The following is a 27,504-nucleotide window of genomic DNA, read 5'->3' as shown; positions in this document are numbered from 1 at the left end:
TGTTTATAAAATCAGTTTGTTCTTAGCACACCCAGTGTTTTCACCTATTTTTTTAGCCATGATATTTTTGGGGGGGTTAGATGAAAATTAGTACCTACTTGATGAACCCCTTCAATCTCTTATTCATCTTAGTTATTACAAATAAACAAGTTATATATATGTGTATATTTTATATACACAAAGTATATATAAAATAAAGTTTTATTCTAATAACACCTGTTGAATAAAGACAAAAAATGAATTGAAACACATAGTTGTGGCAAAAAAGCAGATCAATTTAGTTATATTGTGTGCTTGAAGTTCATCAGGGAGGCAGAGAACAAAGTTCCAGAAATGTTTGTACCTTATTTAAGTTTACAGAGCAGTTTTGTTTGTCTGGGTTATGATATCAGTGTAGAATGGGCAGCCCCTGAACAATTAAAAAAAAAAAAAATCATATCAAGAGTAGAACAATTCAGTAGTCTCTATAAGTAAAGTGAAGTGAAAGTCACTCTTTGCGACCCCATGGACTGTTGCCTGCCAGGTTCCTCTGTCCATGGAATTCTCCAGGATAGAATACTGGAGTGGGTAGCCATTCCCTTCTCCAGGGGATCTTCCCAATCCAGGGATTGCACCCAGGTTTCCTTCATTGCAGGTGGATTCTTTACCATCTGAGCCATCAGGGAAGCCCTCTATATGTAAAAGAAGTCACCAAATATTTATTGAGTGCCTGTTCCCTGCTGTAGATTATGCTGAGTCTTAGTCATAAAAAGAGCTCAAAATACAGTCTACATAAATAATTCAGGGGCAACAAACAAATAATAATGACAATCATAAAAAAGGTAAGCATACAGGTAACTTTTGGGCTCAAAGAGACCCAGGTTAGGATTCTGATCCTACTTAGTCCCATCTGGGTGACCTTAGGGAATTTACTTGACCTTTTAACTAATTCCCTGGCAGCCCAGTGGTTAGGACTCCATGCTTTCACTGCCCAGGGCGTGGCTTCAATCCCTGGTCAGGAAACTAACATCTTGCAAGCCGAGGGATGTGATCAAATTAAAAAATAAAAGATCTGTTTTCTGATTTTCAAAATGAAGATAAGAATACCTATTTTGTAGGGACAGTGGGAATATTAAATGAGGCAATGAGAACAATCATAGCAAATATTTGTAGAATCCTTAACACTTGCCCAGTCGGGTTCTACTTAATCTTCACATAACCCCACGAAGTAGGAACACTTGTTACCAACTCCATCATACACTTGGGGAAACAAAGAACAGAGAAGTTAAGACCTTACCTGAAATGGCAGAATCAGGTCTTTAAACCTGAGTCGTCTAATTCTGAAGCTCATGCTCTTTGTGGTTGATCTGGAGGTTTGCTTCAAGATTCCTCTTTAAGCAATGTCTTGTTGATCAGCAGCAGCCGAAGGCCTCCAGCTTGACCTGACGAAGGACTCTCTCTCCTGCAGAGAGACCCCTTACCCAGGATCATATACTTCCGAGGCATGGGGGAGGTGGGTGGATCTAGTGAGTGAGCAATGTGAGGTTATAAAGATCACTCAGAACATTCTTCTTTTTTTTTTAAAGTCTTTATTGGATTTGTTGCAATATTGCTTCTGTTTTACATTTTGGCTTTTTGGCCAAGAGGCACGTGGGATCTTAGCTTCCCAGTAAGGAACTGAACCTGAACCCCCTTCATTGGACAGTGAAGTCTTAACCACTGACCACCAGGGAAGTCCCCACTCAGAACATTCGATGGGCACATTCAACCCAGTGCTTCCTGCCATGCTGGCCAAGTTTTTCTCAGCTCTGCACCACCATTAGATCTCTAACCGCTCAATCTTGCCTCTGTTGTCTTCCTTTCACAAATGAGGATCCCTAATCTGATTACATGGCTGTCTGAAGTTGTCCCACACCTCATAGATGCTCCATTCATGTTAGAAATTCTTCTCACTGTATTTCATTTTGGACAGTTTCAATTGTGATGTCTTCAAGTTTACTAACCTTTCCTACTGTAGCGTATAATCATTCCTTAATCCTAATCAATGCGTTTCTCATCTCACACATTATTGTTTTCAGCTCTAGAATTTAGATTTGGGTCTTTATAAGTATCTCTCATGTCCTTATTTAATTTTTAATATACTGAATACAGTTAATTATAACACTCTTAACGTCCTTGTTTACTAGTTCTAACATGTATGTTTATTCTGGTTTGGTTTAGAGTGATTGATTTTTCCCATTATGGGTCTTATTTTCCTGCCTGGCAGTTTGCATGCCTGGTCATTTTTGATTATATAACATACATTGTGAGTCCTACCTTGTTGAGTGCTGGGTATTTTGTCTGCCTGTAAACATCCTTGGATTTGTTCAGAGATACAATTAAATTATTTAGAAATAGTGTGATCCTTTCAGTTTTTGCATTTAAGATTCATTAGTCAGGACTAGAAGAACGTTTGTTCTACAGCTGATTTTCTCCCACTATTGTTGTTGTCTAGTCGCTAAGGTTGTTTCCAGCTCTTTGCGACCCCATGGACTCCAGCATGCCAGGCTTCCCTGTCCTTCACCATCTCCAGGAGTTTGCTCAAACTCATGTCCATTGAGTCGGTGATGCCATCCAACCATCTCATCCTCTGTCGTCCCCTTCTCCTTCTGCCTTCAATCTTTCCCAGCATCAGGGTCTTTTCCAGTGAGTCAGCTCTTCCCATTAGGTGGCCAAAGTATAGAAGCTTCAGCTTCAGCATCAGTTCTTCCAATGAATATTCCCCATTATTGAGGGAAACCCTTCTGAGTGCTTTATGGCCCATGTGTTATGAGGTTTCCAGTCTGACTGTTGGCAGCACTATCCCAACCTCCTGTGAATGCTGGGCACTGTTGCCTCCAATCCTTCCTGGTGGTTCTTTCCACAGCCCCAGTTCCCTTCCTCACACAAATGTGCTGATCCATACTTGAGGAGGGCCCTCTGCAGATCATTTGTTTCCTGGAGGCCAGGGTCTTGAAAACAATTGTTTTATATATGTTGTCAGATTTGTGTGTTGGTTGTTTTAGGCAGGAAGGTAATTCTGGTTCTTGTCTCTCCATCTTGGTCAGAGGTGGAAATATTTCTCTTTATATACCTTTTAAACATCTACAAAGTGTTGTGAAAATAGGAAGTAACTTAAGATTTTTGGAATTCATGAGTCCTGGAAATTCTGACTTCTTTTTCCAGTAGATACTGTGGTATTAGATCCCTGCCTCAGGGCCAGTTAATGCATCTCCTAACTCTTGAGAGTTGAAAGCTGAAAGCTCACAGATGTGCCGCTCGCTGAGAATTGCCTTCAGACACAGGGAACAGAGAAGATGTCTGGTATTCAGCAAAATACCAAGTATATCTCTTGGCACTCCTGGGCCTGGTTTTAATGTTAAATGGATGAGTACAGTCATCACAGCCTGTTAGGCACTTGGGAACCGGGGGCTCAGACCCCTCAAAGATCAAAGTCTGGATTACCACACCCCAGCTAACTGCTTAGTCTAGTAGAGGTGCTTGCCAAGGGGGAGAGGAATCCAGAAATGGTGGTAAGGGAAGGAAGGATGAGTTTCAGTTACAGCTTTAATTAGAATGGCTGAGGGGTCTACAGTTCATCCTCTTAACCCCAAATTTCCCAGGAAATAGGCCCAATCAGAGTTTTAGAAACCCTGTTCCCAGGTATAATAAACTTATTATAAGAGGAAAGTAGGTCCAGGCAGTACAAGAGGTGACTGTAGTTGATACCATTGTGTGTGTTGTGTTTAGTCGTGTTGGATTCTTTGTGACTGCCTCCCTGCCCCCCCTCCCCAACCGCCCGCCACACACCGACCATGGACTGTAGCCCACCAGGCTCCTCTGTCTGTGGAATTTTTCAGGCAAGAATACTGGAGTGGGTTGCCATTTCCTCCTCCAGGAGGTCTTACCAACCCAGGGATCAAACCCACACCTCTTGTGTCTCCTGCACTGGCAGGCGGATTCTTAACTTCTGTACCACCTGGGAAAGCCCAATTGATACCATGGTATTCCAAAAAGGTTCTTCCTCGGGGCCAAAAAACCATCCCAAGCTGCTGTGAATATGGGCTGCTGATGCCTCACAGCTTTGCCCTTCACTGGGCATTGCCCCCCTCCCCAACCCCCTCTGACCCCCCACCACAGGGACCTGCCTTCCCAGAGGGTGGCCCATAGCCAATAACCAACTGATGTGAGGGTACAGCCTAACCCCCTTTCCCTCCATGAGAAACAATTCTGGAAAGCCATTCTGTTAAAAACACAACTGAGCTGGAGTGAGTGAGGGAAGCTGTCCGGTGTCAGAGTAGCCAATTAAAGTTACAAGCCAAAAATGAAAAAGTAAAGCCTTCCGCTACTTCCTGTGATGGTCTAAGCAAGAGGCTAAAACCAGAGAAAGCACCGACTCCCTCTTACCCATGGAAGGGCATACTAATTGAGGGTCAGTGGATCCATACTGATGTGGGCATCAGCTCACTCTTTAGGGAGCCCTGAGCAAATGGCTCTGCCAGTTTTATGATATCTGGGGTCAAAGGGGAGGAAGCCTAGGGGTAGAAAAGTACTGGGATCTGAGTAACAGTGGGGAAAAGTATATTCAAAGTTTCTCCCATTATAAAGGAGAAGTGATATATATATATATATGATATATGATATGTATTATATATAATATTATATGTGACACCATATATCTCATATTTAATATACAAGATAAAAATAATGGAATATTACCCAGCCATGAAAAGATTGAAATCTTTCCATTTGTGACAACATGAATGGACATAGAAGGTATTATGCTAAGTGAAAAAAGTCAGACAGAGAAAGACAAATATTGTATGATTTTACTTATTTGGGGAATCTAAAAAAACAAAACAAAAGAGAAACCGCCTCATAGACACAGAGAACAAACTGGTGGTTGCCAGAGAGGAGAGGAGTGCGGACAGGGTTAAAATAGGTAAAGGGGATTAGTATGTACAAACTTCCAGCTACAAAGTAAATAAACCACAAGGATGGAATGTACAGCATAAGGAATATAGTCAATAATATTGTAATATCTTTATATGGTAAAAGATGGCAGCTAGACATTGTGGTGATCATTTTGTAATGTATAAAAATATTGAATCACTATATGGTGCATATAAAACTAATATAATATGTTATATCAATTCCAATTCAATTAAAAAAGCAAAAAGTAGCTTCAAGGAGTTCAAGCAGAGGATCTCTCTGCATTTCTGAGAGGAAATGCATATCTATCAGTTTTATGAATGTGAGATAGGAAACCTGAATTTAAAATAATGATCTAAATAGACACTTCACCAAATAAGACTACAAATGCTAATAAGCACACAAAATCATTATTTATGAGGGGAATTAAAATTTAGACCATATGAGAAAATATTACCTACCCACTAGAATGGCTGAGATTTTAAAACACTGACAGTACCAAGTATTGACAAGAAAAAGGAACAATCAGAACTCTCAAACCTTGCTATTGGAAGTTAAAAAAAATGATATAACCACTTTGGAAAACAGTTTGACAGTTTCTAATAAAGATAATCATACAACTATTGTGTGATTCAACAATTCCACTCATAGGCCCAAGAGCAATGAAAACAGATGTCCACAAAAGGCCTTACCCATGATGTATATAATTTATAATAGTGAAAAATTGGAAGCAACCCATGTATCTGTCAATTAGTTCAGTTCAGTCCTTCCGTTGTGTCCGACTCTTTGCGACCCCATGAATTGCAGCACGCCAGGCCTCCCTGTCCATCACCAACTCCAGGAGTTCACTCAAACTCACATCTATCGAGTTGGTGATGCCATCCAGCCATCTCATCCTCTGTCGTCCCCTTCTCCTCCTGCCCCCAATCCCTCCCACTATCAGAGTCTTTTCCAATGAGTCAACTCTTTGCATGAGGTGGCCAAAGTACTGGAGTTTCAGCTTTAGCATCATTCCTTCCAAAGAACACCCAGGACTGATCTCCTTTAGAATGGACTGGTTGGATCTCCTTGCAGTCCAAGGGACTCTCAAGAGTCTTCTCCAACACCACAGTTCAAAAGCATCAATTCTTCAGTGCTCAGCTTTCTTCACAGTCCAACTCTCACATCCATACATGACTACTGGAAAAACCATAGCCTTGACTAGACAAACCTTTGTTGGCAAAGTAATGTCTCTGCATTTCAATATGCTATCTAGGTTGGTCATAACTTTTCTTCCAAGGAGTAAGCGTCTTTTAATTTCATGGCTGCAGTCACCATCCGCAATGATTTTGGAGCCCGAAAAAATAAAGTCTGACACAGTTTCCACTGTTTCCCCATCTATTTCCCATGAAGTGATGGGACCACATATAGTTGCCATTAAAAGTTAAAAGATTAATTCATTCATAAAACATTTTTTGTGTTTCTAACATCCTTTGCCTCTTATCATCCTTACAAATAAATCTCCACTACAGAGCAGAAATGTTAGAAGTTATATTTCAGATGAAGCAATTCAATATTTTAAAAACTTTTAATATACTTCCTATACACTTTTATGCAGCAGGTTACTAAATATGTTGAATATTAACAGATTTGTGGTACCATTTCGGACAATCCTTGATACTAAAGATGAAGTTGGTATTTTTGTCAAGAAGGTATTTTAAACTTGTTAGGGGTGTTTTCATAGTGTAAACTTAAGATCTGAGGTGTATAAACTATACCTCATTAAAATTTTAAAAATGTAATTTGCACATAAACAAGTAAGAGAGATCTACGACATACCTGTAACCAACTGGGTTCCCAGGTCTGTTCTAGCTTCATAGTGGTTGAAGAATACTGCCTATGGATTATGGGAATCTTCAGGCCTGTAGGGTAGACTTTGGAGCAAATAATTCCCACTCCCCATTGGACTAGGTGAGCTCTGTTGGAACTACCCTACCAGAAAAAGGAAAGAATTATGAGTACATGTACTAAGTTGGGGACAAGGTCTCAGCCAGGCCAAGGGGGTTGGGGTCAGCTCAACTGGAGTGAAGCTACTGAAATGCTGTAGTGGCCTCCACTAACCAAACATGTTTTTTCACCTCTTGTAAGGAAAATGCAGGGCCACCTGATGTAAAGAGCCAATTCATTGGAAAAGACCCTGATGTTGGGAAAGATTGAGGGCAAGACGGGAAGGGGGGTGTCAGAGAATGGGATGGTTGGATGGCATCACTGACTCAATGGACATGAGTTTGAGCAAACTCCGGGAGATAGTGAAGGGCAGGGAAACCTGGTGTGCTGTAGCTCATGGGGTCACAAAGAGTCAGACATGACTTATGGACTGAACAACAACAAAAAGTAAAATGTTATCAAGATGCAATGGCAGAAACAATGGCGAATTAGTGCCAGTAATATGTGGGGGCCTCCCTGAGTTAAGGGGTGTCTCTGTACTAAGGTGTCAGTCGCTCAGTTGTGTCCAACTCTTTGCAACCCCATGGACTGTAGGCCATCAGGCTCTTCTGTCTATGGGATTCTCCTGGCAAGAATACTGGAGTCGGTTGCCATTCCCCACTCCAGGGGATCTTCCTGACCTGGGGATTGAACCAGAGTCTCCTGCACTGCAGGCAGATTCTTTACCATCTTAGTGAGTTAAGTGGGGACAGTCTAAATTAAGGTCTTCGTAGAGGAAAAAAACAAGGAAGGATTTAAAGTGAAAAAGTTAGTAATAGGGAGTTGAAAAAAGTGAGATAAAAGGTTTGGGAACCAGAAGAAACCTTTAAAAGCACCTCCCTGCAGATGAGCTTGTGATGGAGGGCAGCGCTATTTGGGATACTTTGAGTTGCCTTGGACAGTGGCAGGAAGTCATTTTGACTTGAATACCCTCTTTTAAAAACCTATGATTGCATCATGCAGATGCAGCAATCGTCTGTGTTTTGCCCACACTTCAAAGTCCTATTTTAAAGAGAAAGAATTATAAACACCAGAAATCTGGGATCTCCCTTTGAAAAATAAGCTAAAAGTAATTTAAATTAAAATGTACTGATTAAAATAGCCCTGTTTCAGATTTTGAAACATGCCATTTCTTTCTGATTATTATCTCTCGGTTACCTAATATAAACCACCCCTAGATCAAGAGAATCAGGCAGAAATTTTGTGATAAAACTCAGGAACTACTCACAAACAGCCAGAAACAGCTTCACAGATAGCCTCCTGAAGACATCTAATAAGTCTGTCATAATCAGCGCATGATCCACAAGAAATGAGAATAAGAAACAGCTGCTTTGTAGCAATTCCTAACTACAGTAGGGATTAATTCTAAACTCATGTCAAATTTAGTCAGTTTTCATTTGGGACAACAGGGAAAATCTTTGCCAGGCTAAGGGCAGTTAAGTATTTGTCAAAAACAGATGAAACCTAAAATGGTAATTTTGTTTTTCTCTCTGATAAATATTTCTGTGGAACAAGGACTCTTTTAATGTTAGAATAATCAGTAAAGAAAGACATCTAACAGTTTTTATGGTGATCTGCCTTTCCTGTTCGACTTCACTGTTTTTTTAAATCTGGTCTTACTTTGAAAATTCTTTAGTGGTGATGCTGTATCTTTCTCTTGCCTTCTTTCTTTCATTTGTCTCTGGAATATACTCATTCTTTATAATCAAACATAATGGCATCAGTGGGGTTTCTACTCATGCATATGACCATTTCTGAGGATAACAGAATTGTAATTAAGGTTCATACTTTTGGGTTCTGAGAACCTGAGCTTAAATCCCAGATCCACCAGTTACAAGCCATGTACCTTTTCCAGTTTAAAAATATTTTGGATGGCAGTTATCTCGTCTCTAAAATGGGAATAATGATAGCAATTTCTTCGCATAGTCCTATTGAAAGAACTCATGTGAAGAAACAGTATTAGCATATGGTAAATGATAAATGTGTGTGTTTATCGCTCAGTCATGTCCGACTCTCTGCAAGCCCATGTATTGTAGCCCATCCATGGAATTCTCCAGGCAAGAATACTGGAGTGGGTTGCCATTTCCTTCTGCAGGGGATCTTCCTAACCGAGGGATCAAACCCAGGTCTGCTGCATTGCAGACAGATTCTTTACCATTTGAGCCACAAGGGAAGCCAAATGCTAAATAAATGTTAGCTATGATGGAGGTAGTAATAATGTCAAATGCTCTAGAGGAGCTTTTGCACATTAATTTCACATGAATCACCTGAAGGAGAAGCAGTTAGAATGAATTCTAATTCAGTAGGACTGGTGATACGTCTGAGAGGCTGTTTAGACAATACTTTCCCAGGTGATGCTCATGCTGGTCCACAAACCACACTCCTAGCAAGGACCTCTTTCTCTTACTGTAGGCAATCTGGTCTGTTTTCTGATTCATTGTCATGTCACTTTTCCTTCCAATTCTTGACTACACGATTTAGTGAGATTTTATTTTCCAAAAGACCAAAACAACCAGGTTATAGTCGTTGTTCAGTCGCTCAGTCATCTCTGACTCTTGGTGATCCCATAGACTACAGCACGCCAGGCTTCCTTGTCCTTCACCATCTCCCGGAATTTGCTCAGACTCATGTCCATTGAGTTGATGATGCCATCCAACCATCTCATCCGCTGTCATCCCTTTCTCCTTCTGCTTTCAATCTTTCCCAGCATCAGGGTCTTTTCCAATAAGTCCGCTCTTCGTATCAGGTGGCCAAAGCATTGCAGCTTCAGCTTCAGCATTAGTCCTTCCAATGTATATTCAGGGTTGATTTTTTTTAGGATTGGCTGCTTTGATCTCTTTGCTGTACAAGGGGGAGAGAAGTCAAATTTTCAATTACCCAGGTGTTTGTTCTACACCATGCCAAACTATGTCATGAGAGCCAGCATCTGAATCAGTGGCTGCTAATTCTCAAACTTTTGATTCAAATATTTTTGCTCTTACATAAGGACAGGCTAAGTCCTTAGATATTTTCCCCCTATTGATCTGGCCTATTGGCCAACCCTGGTTCCTCCACAATTCGGCTTATTTTGAAAGTGAAAGTGTTATTTACTCAGTTGTGTCTGACTCTTTGTGACCCCATGGACTGTAGCCTGTCAGGCTCCTCTGTCCATGGAATTCTACAGGCAGGAATACTGAAGACAGTTGCCATTTCCTTCTCCAGGGGATCTTCCCTACCCAGGGATCAAACCTGGGTCTCTGGCATTGCCGCCTCCGAGTCGCTTCAGCCGTGTCTGACTCTGTGCGACCCCATAGACAGCAGGCCACCAGGCTCCTCTGTCCCTGGGATTCTCCAGGCAAGAATACTGGAGTGGGTTGCCATTTCCTTCTCCTCCCACATTGCAGGCAGATTTTATTTTACTTGTTCACAATTCTAGGTTTATAATTAATAGTTAGTACCCTCTATACCTTCACTACTGAGCCAGGACTTCAAGAAGTCTCTGAACCAAGTCTAGGCCCTTTGCAACTGTTTCAATCAGAATATGTTGATGTTATTGTCCTCTGTCTACAGGCCTTTGTGCTTGACTCAACTACCCCTAACAGGTGGACAAAGGGAATCAGGGTAAATAACTTCCACCTGTGGATCAGGCTCATCCATCTCTTCCTACTTCACTCTGATGGTTCCCCATCTCCAGCTCCCTTATTTATACTCTTGCCTTATTTGAACACATCTCTGATGCAAAAACCTACAGTTTTTGTTTATCACTGTGGACTCTAAACCTTCCCCAGCTTCCCTCCCTATTGCTGACTTCTGAAATAGTCAGTGGAATTAGATCAGTGGAGCTTTGAGCCCTGATACCAGCTTCAGAGGACAGGCTTTCCAGGTGGCACAGTGGTAAAGAATCTCCCTGCCAAGGAGAGGCAAGAGATGCAGGTTTGATCCCTGTGTTGGGAAGATCCCCTGGAGTAGGAAATGGCAACTCACTCCAGTATTCTTGCCTGGGAAATTCATGGATGACAAAGAGCACTAGACTGACCACAACAACCAGCTGCAGACATTACCTTGTTATGTCTTGATTCTCACACTTGTCTAGCTACTGCTACTAGAAGATCTGGGCCATGGTAGATCAACTGTTGGGATCCATGGGGGTTAGAATATATTTTCTCTATGGAGACATCACCTGATTTTCAGCAGTTGTGGGTGGCCAGAGGCAGAACCACAAATCCAACCCTGGTTCCTCCACAATTCAACACTGACTACATCAAGAAAGGTGTTCTTTTCCTTTTGGAGTCTGTAGTGGGTGAGTTCAGAGAAGGCAATGGCACCCCACTCCAGTACTCTTGCCTGGAAAATCCCATGGACGGAGGAGGCTGGTAGGCTGCAGTCCATGGGGTCGCTGGGAGTCGGACACGACTGAGCGACTTCACTTTGACTTTTCACTTTCACGCATTGGAGAAGGAAATGGCAACCCACTCCAGTGTTCTTGCCTAGAGAATCCCAGGGACGGGGGAGCCTGGTGGACTGCCATCTCTGGGGTCACACAGAATCAGACACGACTGAAGTGACTTAGCAGCAGCAGCAGCAGTGGGTGAGTTGGTGAGATCAAATGAATTAACAGACATATTAGTACAATGTACTTAATATAAAAACAGTAGGGAGTTCAGCATCAGATCAAGAATTGAATTTCAATTTCATTCCTTACCAGCTATGAAACTTGTGCAAGTTATAATATATATACACATATATGTACATATATTTCTTTTAAAAAGAAAGTATTCTGATAATAGAAAACATTTAAAATATGTACTAAGTAACAGAACAGACTCTGAAATATTTGTGTACACATAACTGTACTTCAGTAATTACCAGTTCATGCAAATCTTGTTTCTTCTCTACCCCCATCCTTTCTTCTACTGGTATTATTTGGAAGCAAATCCAGGACACAGTATGAGTTCATCAGTAAGTATTTCAGTATATTCATCTCTAAGAGACAAGATCTCTTTAAAAAAAACTAACTGTAATATCTTCCTAACTAAATTTAAAATTCTTTAATATGATCATATCCAGTAAATGCTCATATTTCTAGTTGCCTCATAATTGTTTAAAAACATTGTTTAAAAGAAGATCCAAATAAGATCCATACATTGCAATTTGTCAAAATGTCTAAGATCGCTGGTAATTTATCTTTTTTCTCCATCACATTTCTTCCCTTAAATTTACCTATTGAAGAAACTGGCCTATGTGTCCTGTAGTTTTCTATAACCTAAATTTTGATTAGTACAGAACTGTGCTATCATTTAACAGGTTCATTTATCCAATTTCCTATAAATTGGTATTTGGATCCAGAGGCTTGTTCAGTTTAAAGTTCTTTATGTGTGTAGTTTTATTTTTTTGGCGAGAGTACTTCATAAGTGTTCTTTAATCAACAAACACATAATTTCTGCTTCTCTCTTTTGTGTGGTTAGATCCACCAATTAATTGCATCATTGTGCTGTTTAGTCGCCAAGTTGTGTGAGACTCTTTTGTGACCCCATGAACTGTAGCCAGCCAAGCTCCTCTGCCCATGGGATTTCCCAGGCAAGAATACTGGAGTGGGTTGCTGTTTCCTTCTCCAGGGTATCTTCCCACAGGTATCGAACCCACATCTCCTGCATTGGTAGGCGTGTTCTTTACCACTGAGCCACCAGGGAAGCCCACTAATGCATTGCTGCTGCTGCTGCCAAGTCGCTTCAGAGTTGCAAAATGATGATACTTGAAATCTGTCATTCCTCCTTCATTTATTAACTAGAATGTCTCTGTAAAGAGAAACTTTCTCTCATCCACTGTTGGGTTATCCCAAGGTATATTTTGCATATGCATATAGTTTGCATATAAAACTACATCAGGGGCTTACTAATAGCTCAGTTGGTAAAGAATCCGCCTGCAATGCAGGAGACCCTGGTTTGTTTCCTGGGTCCAGAAGATCCACTGGAGAAGGGATAGGCTACTCACTCCAATATTCCTAGGCTTCCCTTGTGCCTCAGCTGGTAAAGAATCCACCTGCAACGTGGGAGACGTGGGTTCGATTCCTGGGTTGGGAAGATCCCCTGGAGAAGGGATCAGCTACCCACTTCAGTATTCTGGCCTGGAGAATTTCATGGACTGTATAGTCCATGGAATTGCAAAGAGTCGGACACGACTGAGAGACTTTCAATAATAAATATAGTTTGCACAGGAAAGGCCAGAATTTGAAAGGCCAGTGTTTGAAATAAAGAGGTGATACTTGAGCACAGTTCAACAATAGTTTAAGAATTCATATATCTCAATGTACTTGAAATGCTTCATCTGATTGCAATTATTATCCTTATTTATCCTAACCCATTTTTGACTGGTAGGTAACTTTTTGAGTTGATTCCTATGTTCTTTGACATGACTTTAGTCTTCTTTTATAGTTTCATTGCAATGTAGTATAATAATTGGTCCAGATTCATATACATTTCTTTCCAAAATCTGAAAATCATTGAAATCTCCATTGAATGTTCCTGTTAATGAGAAACTGTATTTGGAGGTTATAATTTGGAAACTAAGAGTGTTCATTGCTACTAGGTTGGTCAATATTTCAAGGTCTTTTTAGCAAACAATGCTAGGAAAATTTTTGTTTTAAACAAAATTCATTGCAAGTTTAGATGATACTTCCAATCCAAATTCAGGACTGGCAAGATTTTTATTTAATCTCTCTGACTTTAAGTCTGAATCTCCTTTACTCCATGCCCAGAATCTGAGTTCTGATGACACAGAATTATAGAATTAGATATCAAATACATCTCATTTGCTTTTTTCCCATAATATACCCACAATAATTTCTAAATAATAACTAAAATTTTACTACTAACCATATGATTAATGAAAACAGTGTAAGATTTTTTTTCTTGCAGTTTCAAAAGTTTTTCTTCTAAGATTTATCATATTAAAAGACTGTAACCAAATAACTGTGTTTTTTTAGCCACTTTGAATTTCTGGGTGGTGCACTATCAATGACTTTATCCCATTTGATTTTTATTTTATGGATTTTTTTTTTTACTAAAATTTTTAGGATTAAAATATTTACAAGGTCCAAGTCAAACCTATAAAATAAGTCTCGTTTCTATCCCAGACAGGCCCACCCTATTTCCTCCCTCCCCCTATATGTAACCACTCTTTCATTTTATGTTTTCTCTCCTGTATTAGTTTTCTATTGCTGCCATAACAAATTACCACAAACTTAGTGGCTTACAACAACACAAATCTGGTTTCTATAGTTACGCAGGTTAGAAGACTGACAGCTTTCAACTGGGAAAAAATCAGTTTGCCTGCAGAGCTGTGTGCCTTTCTTAAGGTTCTGTAGGAAAATCGATCTCCTTGCTCTTTGAAGAAAGGATGGCTGTTGGAGGCCATCCACGTTCTTTACCCGGGTCTCCTTCCTCACCTTCAAAGTCATCCATCTTGCCTCTCTCTCAGCATCCTCTGGTAGTCCCATCTCCCTCTGACTCCCCTCTTCTGCCTTCATCTTGATCTTTGGGTTATACCAGGCCTACCTGAATAATCCAAGACAATTTCCCATCTGAAGATCCTTAATTTAATCACGTCTGAAAAGTCCTTTTTCCCATTCAAGGTAACAGATTTGAACTTCTGGGGATGAGGACCTTGACATAATTGGGGTGATGATTATTTGGCCTGTACCGTCGCCCACTTTATAGATGAGTAGGTGCATACACACACATTTTCTCTGTCTTACTCTTTGCATTTGACATACATCCAGTCCATAGTTGGGTTCAGATCTATCTCCCACTTCCTCACTATGCAGCACTGTTACAGCCGCATAGCATTCTATTGTGAGCATACACCCTGATGTATCTTACCAGCCTCCCCATTCATGTTTAGTTGGTTTTGTTTCTAGTTTGTGCTATAACAAATATCCTACTGTAAATGGCCCTGTGCATTTCTTTTTTGTATTCTTCCACTGGGCCCATGGGATAGATTACTAAAGTGAGTTTGTTGAATCAAAGAGGTAAAGTAAATATGTACTTTTCTGGAGACTACAAGTTTCTTTCCAAATGGTTATGTCATTTGCATTCATACCACAAATGTATGCATGCTCTTACATTTGAATATATTGCTAAACTTTTGGATTTTTGCCAGTCTCGGTATACTTTTAATTTCCATTTCTCTTATTGTGAGTATCTGTGTCTATTTTCATATAGCTAAGCAACAATTTGAGTATCATTTTCTGTGTGTTTTATGTTTGCATTTCCAACCTATTTTTCTATAAAATTTTCCATCTCCCTTTTCTCCCTTTTTGAAAGCTCTTTATAAACTAGGGTATCTCCTGTTCTGGGTTATAAGTTGCAAGTATTTTCCCAAGTTTGATTCTGCCTTTTCACTTTGTTTACTATCTATTTTGCTAGTCAAGAAGCTTTATTTTGATGTAATTTATCTATATTTTCCTTTATTATTTCTGGATTTTGAAGCACTGCAAGGTATTGAATATAAAGGAACTCACCTTGTTTCTCTTCTAATAGTTTTATGGTTTAATTTTTACATTTAAATATCTGCAGTGTTTGGAGTTTATCCTAGTGTTCAGTGTGAGAAATGGGTCCACGTTCACTTTTCCATATGCTCTTCTGTCACTCCATTTGGAAGTGCTTTACCTTCTCTGTGCCTCAGTTTTCTCAGCTATAAAGTCAGTATGCTAATAGTATTTCCCTCAGAATTTAAATGAAATGGCATGGATGTAACACTTGGCATGATGTCTCTGCATGTGCCTGTGTGCTTAGGTTGCTCAGTCATGTCTGACTCTGCAACCCGATGAACTGTAGCCCTCCAGGCTCCTCTGTCCATGGGGATTCTCCAGGCCAGAACACTGGAGTGGGTTGCCATGCCCTCCTCTTCCCAACCCAGATATTGAACTCAGGTCTCCAGCATTGCAGGAGGATTCTTTACCATCTGAGCCACCAGGGAAGCCCATGAATACTGGAGTGGGTAGCCTATCCCTTCTCCAGGGGATCTTCCCAACCCAGGAATCGAACTGGGGTCTCCTGCATTGCAGGCAGATTCTTTAACAGTTGAGCTACCAGAGAAGCCCTAGCACAAGGTAAAGTTTAATAAATGTTATCTATGATGACAGTGATGATGACATAGAAGATAATTCAGTGGTTCTAGCTCCTTATTCTTGTTCAAGGTCACGTCACCCTTGATAATTAGTATAACCTTAACCTTTTACTGGTGGAATGTTTTGTTTTGGTTTTATATTTAAGGTTCAGTAATTAGTCCTTTTGCCTGATTTGCTATCCTGGACATTCTTCCTTGATCCCTGGTCTAGCCCCTGGCTGAGTTTCTTAACTTCTTCGTAGGACAAGAGCCCTCTCCATCTTCCTGTTTCCAGTCCCCTTCTGTGAATTCATCCCCTTCATGAATTTATTCTCCTGATGCTGACTAATTATCTGGAGTTCTAAAATGAACTCCCCCTCATCAGTTGTTTGGGATTCTGTCTAATTCTTGAGGGAAAACCCAAATAATATGTGTGAAAACTACTGACTCTTGCCCATCTAAAATCAGCAGGCCTTCCCTTAGAAGCCAGGTTTTGCCTGAAAAACTCCTCTTTGATGAACATGCAGCTAATTCAGAGTCTATCTCTTCTCCTCCCAACCTGAAGCGGAAGAGGGCAGGAGTGTTACGTGTGTTGGGATGGCTTAGCCAGTTACCAGGCATGTGGTTACAACAGGGATTGTGTTCCAACAAGGCTGAACCTAAGATTAGGGAGATTATACTTTGGGTATAATCCTTACCACTTACCTGGAGCCAAAGGGTTAAGACAATCTAAGCCCTGTAAAAAAAAAAAAAAACAAAAGCCAGGACACAGGGCTATAAAATCAAGAGTATAAAGTTTGCAAAAAGATGTGATTGTTTCTAACATCCAACTATATGATATGTGGCTGCACCCTTCTGGCTCAAAGGGCCAGAAAGAAAGGACAGTTGCTTTTTCTTAATGTTCATCTTGCCTGATGACTAGGGTTGGTTAAAAGCTTATTTCTTGACCATACACCCTCCACGTGAAGTGGAATTCCTGATTTTGTCACAGGATAGGACAAGCAATGTGTTTCAGCTGATAAGTAATATCCAGCTTCATTAGACAAAGTAATAACTTGCAAGAAGTATAGATTTACGTATCATCAGAGTAATCAGTTGCCACTGAATTGTGATTCTGGAATTCTTTGAAGATTTCCAAACTTAAAACATTCCTCCTTACACAGCTCTATTCCAGATGCTTAACTCTCCCACATCTGTTTGCAACATATATCTCCTACTTGAATGATGAGCCTCCAACTCTATCTTCCCCACTTTCTTTGTCTTGATTGCTGCCAGACAACACTGAAGATATTAAAGATATAATTAATCCACTCTTCTAATTTAAATCCCAATGAATTTTTCCCTCTGCTTTCAGAATTCTTTGGTCTGTTGTTACAGAAATACAGTTATGCTTGATGCTCAAATGAGGTGCCATATTTCTTTATTTTTATAATCCACTCACACAAATTTCAGCCCCCAAGATTATTGAGAAATCCAGTGGTGTTTGTAATTTTCCATACTTCATAGTTCATGCCTCCCCCTTTGACCTGTCATAAGATTCTAAGACTTAAACAATTGAAGCTGCATGGAAGAGGAGCCTCTGGACATCAGGCCTCCTATTCATGCTGAAGACACTCCTTGTCTAGGTCTGTGTGGTCCATTCAAGGACCGGTACTCCTCTGATTCCACATCAAGCTTGGCCTCAGGGCACTTGATGAGGTCTTAGAACTTGGACCCAGCCTCCACATGGATTTGTACCTCCGCTCCTGTAGGAAGTCTCACCTGTTTGCAAAGCTGCAGATGACCTGGAAGTAAGAGCCTATACCTTTCCATCTGCCTTGTTTCTGCAGAGTCCATGGGTCCCATTTACCCTGAAGTCATGAAGTCAAGAACTGGTGTGTGTGTGTGTGTTTCTGTGTCCTCAGGACTGCCCACCTCATTTGAATGCCAAGTTTAATAATAACTTCTCACATGGCAGAGTCCCAGCTTTAACAACATAACACCTAATTGCCCATTCTTTGGAGAGATAGGAGCAAACTATTCTTTCATATGTTATGGGAGTTTATTCACACAAAAAAGAAAAGTGATTATAACAATAATAAGCACAGAGTATTCCTACACTCAATTATTAATAATTGATACATCATCCAACATAACATACTGTTGATCAGAAGATACATCCATACTTTATGTACTATTTTGAAAGACAAATATGCCAATTAAATTGTGGCATTTAAAAAAAATAAATTGTGGCATTAGGCTTTTTATCACCCAGCATTCTTAATTTATACTTACTGAATCTTTTGAGATTTACTTGCTTCTCTAATATCAAATGTAAGCTACTCTGTTTATGAGACTTTCTGCATAAGCAATAATCCTTTTTGCTTCAAAACTGAATTATAGGTAATTTTTATAGGAAATTTGAATGACATTAACCCAACATGTTGCATATTAACTCAAATGAAACCTGCAACAACCATGATTGAGCTTCTATACCAGCAATAACAACAACATCCCAAATCACAGTGACTGCAAGACACCATCATGTGAGTGATACATCCTGATCTCAGGGATATTAAAATGTGAAAGCACATGCATCTTAGAATTGTTGGAATACAACATATCTCTTTATGTATCTACGTATCTACACGTCTACCTCTACTGCCTAACTGGCACCATTTACTCCCTCACACCCTGTATTCCAGCCACACCAGTCCACTAACAATACTCTGCATATTACAAGCTACTTATGCCTCTGTGCCTTTCCACCTACAGTGCCCACTTTCTGGAAGCCCCTCATCCTCCCTGTTCTTGACTGTAAGCTCACCTCTTACTCATCTTTCAAATCAGAGCTCCCATATTTCTTAAGAAAACTTCTCCTCCCCATAAGAAAAACCCCTTCCTCATTCCCACACTTCCTACCCCCACCCACCGCCTTGACCTTGTACCCATTTCTATTCCTGTGCTAACACAGAGGTTGGTTAATTCCTTTGTTCCACTGGAATTCCTGAAGAGCAAGAGTTGTCTTGTTTACATTTTGATTCCCTGATGCTTTGCATGGTGTTGATATGTGATAGGCACTAAAAAGATCTTTAGTAAATAATTGCATCATTTCTCAGATAGCCATCCTTCAACAAGAGGGGTATTTTTCACTCCAGAATGAGTTGTCAAGGACAGTAAAATATGACCATATTAAGGATAGAAGAAGTGTCTGTGTAACAAGAGTAGGTAGAATCATGAGGCTAAAGATAGATCTACAGACAAATATTTTAACCTGTACAAGATAGACATGAGTCAATAGCACGTTCTCAGGTCTGATTTCAGCGAAACTGCTTTTTAATGGTTACGCAATCACTATTCTGGGCATATTTAGTGGCCAGGGTTAGGAAAAGAAAGAGGTTACAGTGTTTGGTGAAATCTTTATCAGTTAAGATCTTCTCTTTAAGCACAGCATGTTTATAATTCTGATTTTAATGCATAGTTTAATATCAGCTTCATTAATCTTATCAGACTATTTTTCTTGACCTCATGCTTGTCAAAGAATTCTAAATGAACAAAGTAGTTTTACATCTAAAAAAATGATGCTCTTGCAGATGTAAGGCATATGTTTTGATGTTACTTTGCTGTTAAAAAAAAAGTAATATCAAAAAGACTTAAACAATAGAGATGTGAAGGATCCCTAGTTTATAATAAATATCCTTCATGCTGTTATGAAGATCAACGGACAGACCAGTATTTATTTAAAATGTCTGTTGACTGTGTTTTATTCTCTTTTGAAAGATACAAGATACTCATAATATCTGCTAAGTGTGGGTGTCTCTTAAATAGAAATTGCATAGTACAGACCTCATCCAAAGTAGCTGTTTGGATGAGAAAAATTGAGTACAGAAGAGTTTACATTTCTAAGCTGTTCTGATCTGCTGTGTATACTAAATATGACAAGCTTAAGTAGATCCAAAGTGGATAATATTTTTTATCTTCTGGCTATTTAAATAATAACTTTAAAGTCTATGTTTTAGTTTCAAGCAAAAATTATACACAGCATAGATGTACTTTATATTTATCACCAAGAAAAAAATCATATACACTATACTACCTCATTATATTTAGTATACAGGGAAAAATGGAGGAAATAATTTTTTTGAGTACAGTTAGTAACTACTTGTGTGCCAAGGATGAGTTAATGTATATTACACAATCTTTTTCTTTTCATGATTTCTTAATTTTAGGGGTGGCTAATTATATAGATAATTGTCTCTATCCACAAAATAAAACTATTAGTGAGCAATAAACATTTCATCTGTCTCCTGCTCTAAGTACAGTTGAGTTGAGTTTAAGAGAAGTCAATTTAATGTACACATGATATCTAGGAAATGGAATAAATCTATAACTTACTAGCTTTTAAATACTGTGTTAAATGCTGTATACCAGATATACAAAACATCAATTAAAAGGGTTGTTGATATTGAAAGTCTGTTTAAAGCTCTTATGTAGAAATGTCATTTATAATGAAAATATAAACACAAATCTCTAAGATTTTTACATTTAAAAATGCGATTAATAGGGTAGTTTTATTTTTAGTTTCTTGAGAAACCTCTATACTGTTTTCCAAAAAGGCTGCTCCAGTTTACATTCTCACCAATACTGTGTGAGGGTTCCCTTTTCTCCACATCCTTGCATCATTTGTTATTTGTGTTCTTTTTGTTAATAGCCATTCTGACAGGCGTAAGGTGATATCTTATTGTGGTTTTGATTTGCATTGCTCTGATGATTAGTGATGCTGAGCATCTTTTCATGTGCCTGTGGGCCATCTGCATTTCCTCTTTGAAAAAAATGTTTATTCAGTTCTTCTGCCCATTTTTTAATCGGGTTTTTTTTTCTTCATGTTGAGTTATATGAGCCGTTTATAGATGCTGGATATTAATCTCTTATTGATCATATCACTCACAAATATTTTCTCCCATTAAGTAGGTTGTCTTTCATTTTGCTTATGGTTTCCTTTGCTATGCAAAAGCTTTTAAGTTTAATTAGGTCCCACTTATTTATTTTTGCTGTTATTTCTGTTACTTTAGGAGATGGATTCAAAAAAATTACTGCTCTGATTCATGTCAAAGAGTGTTGTGCCTATGTTTTTCTCAAGGAATTTTATAGTATCTGGTCAAACATTTAGGTCTTTAATTCATTTTGGGTTTATTTTTATATATGATATTAAAGAATGTTCCAATTTCATTCTTTTGCATGTTACTGTCCAGTTTTCCCAGCACCACCTTTTGAAAAGACTGTCTTTTCTCTATTGTATATTCTTGCCCCTTTTGTCATAGATGAATTGACATAAATATGTAGGATTATTTCTGGGCTCTCTGTCCTATTCCACGATTTGTGTGTCTGTTTTTGTACTAGCACCATACGGTTTTGATTTCTGTAGCTTGGTAGTAGTCTGAGGGCTTCCCTGGTGGCTCAGATGGTAAAGAATATGTCTTCAATGTGGGAGACCCAGGTTCGATCCCTGGGTTGGGAAGATCCCCTGGAGAAGGAAATGGCAACCCACTCCAGTATTCTTGCTTGGGAGATCCCATGGACAGAGGAGGCTGGTGGGCTGCATTCCATGGGGTCACAAGAGTCAGACATGATGGTAACTAAATGACCACCAGTACCATCAATCTGTCATACCTAACAGTACTCCATTATGTTATAGGGTACTCAAAAGGATTAAAAAACAGTGCAAGTAGAGATCTCAACAAATATTAGCTATTCTCATTACTGATCTCTTAGAACTGTATTTTCAGCTTAAAAAAACCCTAAAGTCCATTTTAAAGGAAAACAATTCTAACAGACCCCAAGTTTTTATCATATGATTTTAATACATTTCAAATGTGTGTGAAAATAATCTAAATTCTGTATTTCTATAAATATTACATATCTAAAAATAAGAATATATTTATAAGATGAAACCAATAAAATTCAAATTAATACTATTAATTTAACGTTGTTTTGTTGAAAATAGTACGAGATACTAGCACAAATTCTTTTGACATCTTTTGAGTTTGGCCTGCCTTAATTAGCATGTGCTATGTGATACTTGAATTCTTCCCTTATTTAAAATATATCTGAATTACTTTAAAACTACATGTCTAAACACCACATTGACATACAAAGTTCTCCTCTTTTCTTCTTAGCCTGAAGTTCAGAATGAATACAATGGTAGCCAACACTATTGAACAAACACAAGCACTGAAGCTGAGATGTAAAGACTAGGTGAGACAAAGACAGTTTAGCTAATTTTTTAAAGATAATCATCTAAATAAATAAAAACACAGAATTAAAATATTCTCATGGAAAACTTGCAAACTTCCCAGATGAGCTACATGGACCTTGGTTGAGAAACTTAATATATCTTTGTTGAAATTGAATAATCATTCTTTAAAATGCTGGGGGGATAGCATTACCTAATAGTTAAGCAATTTTCTTGATAAATTCCATGAAATCTACCAAGTGCAAAACATCACTTCCCATTCTATACCTTTTCACTGAGAGTAGAAGACATTTCCTTCCCGGGGCAATAACAGCTCTTCATGCACACACATTAATCTGAGAACTCAGAAACTCTGACTTGGAATTCTGAATGCTAATGGTTGTGGGTGTAAAATGAAGTAATTTTTGTGTCATAGCTAATTAAGATTACAGTGTTTCAAGGCACTTAAAATTCAAGTTCAAAGAAATCTTAGTGCTTTGGTCTGATAGGTGGTGTCAAGGAGCTTTTGAGAGGGCTTCCTGTCTACAGCAATTGGCATGCAGTAGCTTATTCACCACATCCTATAATTAAAATAGAACAAAATGTCACCCTTACTTCTTCAGGGTACTAAATTTTTTTTTCAAAGATAATTTAGTTGTGATTTGCTACAATTTTATGAAAAACTGGAAAGCTTTTGTGGGACTTTGGTTATGATCTTTTCATTAGGAAATGGCTTGGATTGAATTGAGCTGATGTAGATGAAACATGCAAGCATGAGCAGAAAGGAAGAGAGGGCAACCACACAGGGAAACAGTGCAGCGTCATCCATTAGAGCTAAAGACATTCTACTCTGAACTGGTGTATAAACCATAACAATGTGGGCACGTGTGAACGAAGAATTAGGTATAAGAATATTGATAGCAAGATATGCATAGTAGTTGAAAACTGGAAAGGACAAAAATGGCTAAGACAGTGTAATGGTTAAATAAATGTGGTATATTCATATAATGGAAAATTATACAGCATGAAAATGAACACATTACAACTATATACAACATGAATGAATTCCACAAACAGTACTTAGTGAAAGACACCAGACACCAAATAATGCATTCTGTAAGATTTCATTTGTTTTTTACTTAAAACAGGCAGACTAATCGACAATGATAGGTTAAAACCTTAAGGTAGAGAGGGCTGACTGAGGAGCCATAAGGGGGTTCTAATGGGATGGCAGTATTTTATCTCTGAACAGTACTTACTGAGTATTCATAGCTGAGCTCCTTAAGCACTCTTTCACTTGTGCAATGGAATTATGTCTGCCTCAATGGGTCATTGTAAGGGTTAAACAAACAATATATGTAAAGTGACGCACACTGTACATAATAAAAGCCAAACAGCTATAATTGTCATCACTATTATTATCAGTGTTATGCTGTGCACATGTTTTGAAAACTTGTGTGATTAACCGTGCTCTTACAAGTGCTGTTTTGAGTCTCTGCATGGTGTTAAACAATTTTCAAATAGTGAGGTACATTCCGAAAAGAACCCTATGAAATGAGCTGCAAAGGTGTTATTGAGGGCATTGTTTATTTTAGTGTATGTGTTTTCTTGATAAGGACCTACAGAAGAAATTTTTTTCTGATCTCAAGAGGAAAATAGTGTACCTCTATTCTTCTACTGAGAAATACATTTTGATTATTGTCCAAGTTTAATCTTACACATCTTCTGAATCTTGTAAATAGATGTATCTTTTTTCTTGGCTTCCTATCAAATCTGCACTCTATCAAATGTGAAGAGAGAGGGTAGATTTTCTGGATAAATTCCATTTTCCTTAAATACTTGTTTTTATTTTGTTTTTCTCTCATATCTACATAAGCTGTCTGGAATTCTTCTTGGAGTAAGAGGAAGGTATAAATTAATAAAAAATGAAGAGCAAACAAATGGCATTATGTTGCATTCATTTATGGAAATATCTGCTGAGACAGTGGTATTAACATAGTTGACATTCCATTAAAAATGTCCTGAATAGGGCTTCCCTGCTGGCTCAGTGGTGAAGAATTTGCCTGCCAATGCAGAAGACCAGTTTTATTCCTGGCCCAGGATGATCTCACATACCGCAGAGCAACTAAGCTCGTGCACCACAACTTCTGAGCCTGTACTCTAGAGCCTGGGAGCCGCAATTATTGAGCCTATGTGCTGCAGCTACTGAAGGCTGCATGCCCTAGAGGCCACACTCCACAGCAAGAGAAGCCACCGCAGCGAGAAGCCTGTGCACTGCAACTAGAGAGTAGCCGCTGCTCTCCGCAACTGCAGAAAACCCGCGCAGCAATGAAGACCCTGCACAGCCAAAAGCAAATAAATGAAGTTTTCAAAAAATGTACTGAATAAATGAATTAAAAACTGATTTGGCATTGGGGATGGCTCCAGAAGGAAGTGGAATCCGAACAAGGTTTTGGGAAAATAAAATTCTGTGGTATGAACAATGGGCTGGAATGGACTGATACGAGAGGTGGCAACAAGAATGGAGTTCAAGCCAGAAAGACAATGTAAGTGTGGTCAACAGGACATTCTATCAGATTGCTCCAGAAGTATTGGACAAGAGATTCTTGTTGATGAGGTGACGGGGGACCAGGGTAACAGCAGCAAAAATGGAGGATAAAGGGCAAATCCAAGTGAAAGAATTAACAGTCTTAGTAAAAAGTTATACAGAAAGTCCAAAAATATAAGAAATTGGAAATGCCTTCATGACAGTTCTGAGCTTAGAAGTTTGAGAGTTTTGCAGAACAACCAGCTAAAGAATAGGTAATAAAATAGTCTCCGGCCCTATCGGCCTGAAGGCGCCCGATCTCGTCTGATCTCGGAAGAATAGGTAATAAAATAGCTCATGAGATTCATACAGAAATCTAGGAAATTCATTCCTTCTCTCTAATATACATAGATCAGCCTTTCTGGTGGCTCAGAAGGCAAAGAGTCTGCCTGTAATGCAGAAGACCTGGGTTCGATCCCTGAGTCAGGAAGATCCCCTGGAGAAGAAAATGGCAACCCACTTCAGTATTCTTGCCTGGAAAATCCCATGGACGGTGGTGGGCTACAGTCCGTGGGGTAGCAGAGTTGGACAAGACTGAGCAACTAACACTTTCACTTTCACAATTTACATAAGTTACAAATTTAGAATTTGTGAATTCTGACAATCTAGGCTTTGCATTCCATATGTTAAATCACTGGAATATAACAGTGATTGGAATTGGGAGGAAGCCAAGACGAGTTAGGAATGACCAATGAGTGGGGAAAAAGGAAAAAGATTCTATTGTGATTTTAGTACTCTAAACACAGAACAAAATATGAAAGCACAGACTGTACTATAAAAGTCATAAAACCAATACAGTCATTATTTTTAGTTGATTTGTTTATTCAAAACTATATGTTAGAATAAAGTACATGAAAGATGTAATAGTGGACAAATGGACATAGTCTTTGGGAACTTATAACTTATATGTATGCATTATAATACTTACAGGGCTTCCCAGGTGGCACTAGTGGTAAAGAATCTGCTGGCCAACACAGGAGATGTAAGAGACCCGGGTTCAACCTCTGGGTTGGGAAGATTCCCTGAAGGAGGGCATAGCAACCCACTCCAGTATTCTTGCCTGGAGAGTCCCATGGACAGAGGAGCCTTGTGGGCTGCAGTCCATGGGGTAGCAAAGAGTCAGTCAACTACTGGTTGAAGCAACTTAGCACATAATACTTATATAATATACACAACAATACTTAAAATATAAGTATGTATTATAATAGTTGTATATAATATATAATTGTATAATAGCTATATTTTTGGGGAACACAAGCCTAAAATAAAACCTATATTTGAAAAATAAGTCATAATCTGTATTAAAAGGTTTAAACTTTATTGATAAAATGGCTTCCATTCTCTTATGCTCTAAGAAAATATTTCCCACAAAATTACAAGTTGCTGTCTCTTCAGGACTTTTTTTGGATAGATTTACAATCACATTAATATTCATAAAGCAGCATTACTAAAATAATGAAGACGTCATCCTTATTGATTTTTTTCTGAAAACTGCCTTCCATTTTTCATTCACACTTCATCTGTAATTGAGAGAGGGAAACTACTAAATTGATAAATTCTACGAGGGGAGAATATATCTTGAATATGAAGTGTTATTACTGTTGAAAATCCAATAAGAGAGACACAATGGAAAAATTTATGGGAGCTCCTGAAATTGGCTGAAGCAATTTTCAACACACTGTATTTCATTCTTGGACAAAACTAAAGCTCTGCTTCTTACACTTTTTTCTAGAAGTCAACGTATAAAAGGCAGTAGATACTTATCCAAAAGTTATTTGGCATTATCCATGTCCATTTATTTATAAAGCTCAAGTATTGGCCTTTTAGGACTTCTGATTGGGATGTCTGGCCGTTTCCTAATTCTAATAGGTTTATTTTCCAGAGTGTGTAGTTTACAGAGTATGGCAATAAAGGTTCCATAGCTGCTAAATGCCTTTTATTTTCAAACTGCCCATGGAGGGTACCTGGTAGTTACACCTTCTTGGGGTACTGTGTGTTTGCTGAGAAGATGGAGAAACTTTAATTAATTACATGACTTTGACAACTCACTTGCGTTTTCAGTTTTCCCACATTTCATTTCGATTTTTGCTTGCCCCCACCCCTGCCCCTGCTCCCGGTGGCACAAGTTTCTCAGAAAAAGCTAGTCTCTTACCTCAGTGTCTGCTTAGCCCTAATAAAAAAGGAAATCTTATTTTTCCTTTGCTTGAAATACATGTATCAATGAGTTCTTTCACTCAGCAGTCCTGAGGGTTCAGAATAAAAACTGCAGCTTGAGGTACAGATTTTGAGGCTGTATTTTTAAGAACACATCCTCATTTTGAAGATGAGGAAGGCAAGTTCAAGTGAATTTCCCAGAGCAGAGCTAGAACTCACAAGTTATATTCAAATAGCACACCAACAGTGAATGTTGGCCTCTTCATTCCTGTTTTTCTAAAGTTTGCATTTTTTCCCTCTTTTGGACTTTTCCTTATTTTTCTCTATATATCAGCATTGTAACTGATATCAATTTGAGGTCAGGTTAGGTCGAGCATATCCAGTAAACTGAGAAAATAATGCTTGTGCTCTGAGCACAAAGTAAATTATTGTGTTATTTGTAGCTTGAAATATTATCTGGGGCATACTGTTAAATTTTAAATTATTTTAGTCTGTATTTCTACACTTTTACATTGTCTTTGAAAACATTAAAATATTTGTTCCTCAAAGATATTTTTTGGGAAAAAAAATTTTT

General features: G+C 38.7%; 1 long non-coding RNA gene across 3 annotated transcripts in view; it reads right to left on the bottom strand.

The window, feature by feature from the left end:
* The window catches only part of LOC123329476, a 55,524-nt gene extending 48,553 nt beyond the window's left edge, over window positions 1-6,971 (bottom strand). Inside the window, exons 1-2 of one of the 3 annotated variants that reach the window (XR_006544951.1) lie at window positions 6,748-6,971; window positions 1,277-1,502 (exon numbers count right to left, since the gene is read on the bottom strand). This is a non-coding gene — a long non-coding RNA (uncharacterized LOC123329476). The remainder of the gene's footprint in view (window positions 1-1,276; window positions 1,503-6,747) is intronic. The other 2 variants (XR_006544953.2, XR_006544954.1) reach the window with 2 other exon arrangements.
* Between the last annotated feature and the right edge of the window lie 20,533 nt (window positions 6,972-27,504).

The sequence above is a fragment of the Bubalus bubalis genome, chromosome 15, assembly GCF_019923935.1.
Source record: "Bubalus bubalis isolate 160015118507 breed Murrah chromosome 15, NDDB_SH_1, whole genome shotgun sequence".
Taxonomy (NCBI): domain Eukaryota; kingdom Metazoa; phylum Chordata; class Mammalia; order Artiodactyla; family Bovidae; genus Bubalus; species Bubalus bubalis.
Note: the sequence above shows the minus strand (reverse complement) of the source record. Positions and strands in the feature narration are given on the sequence as shown.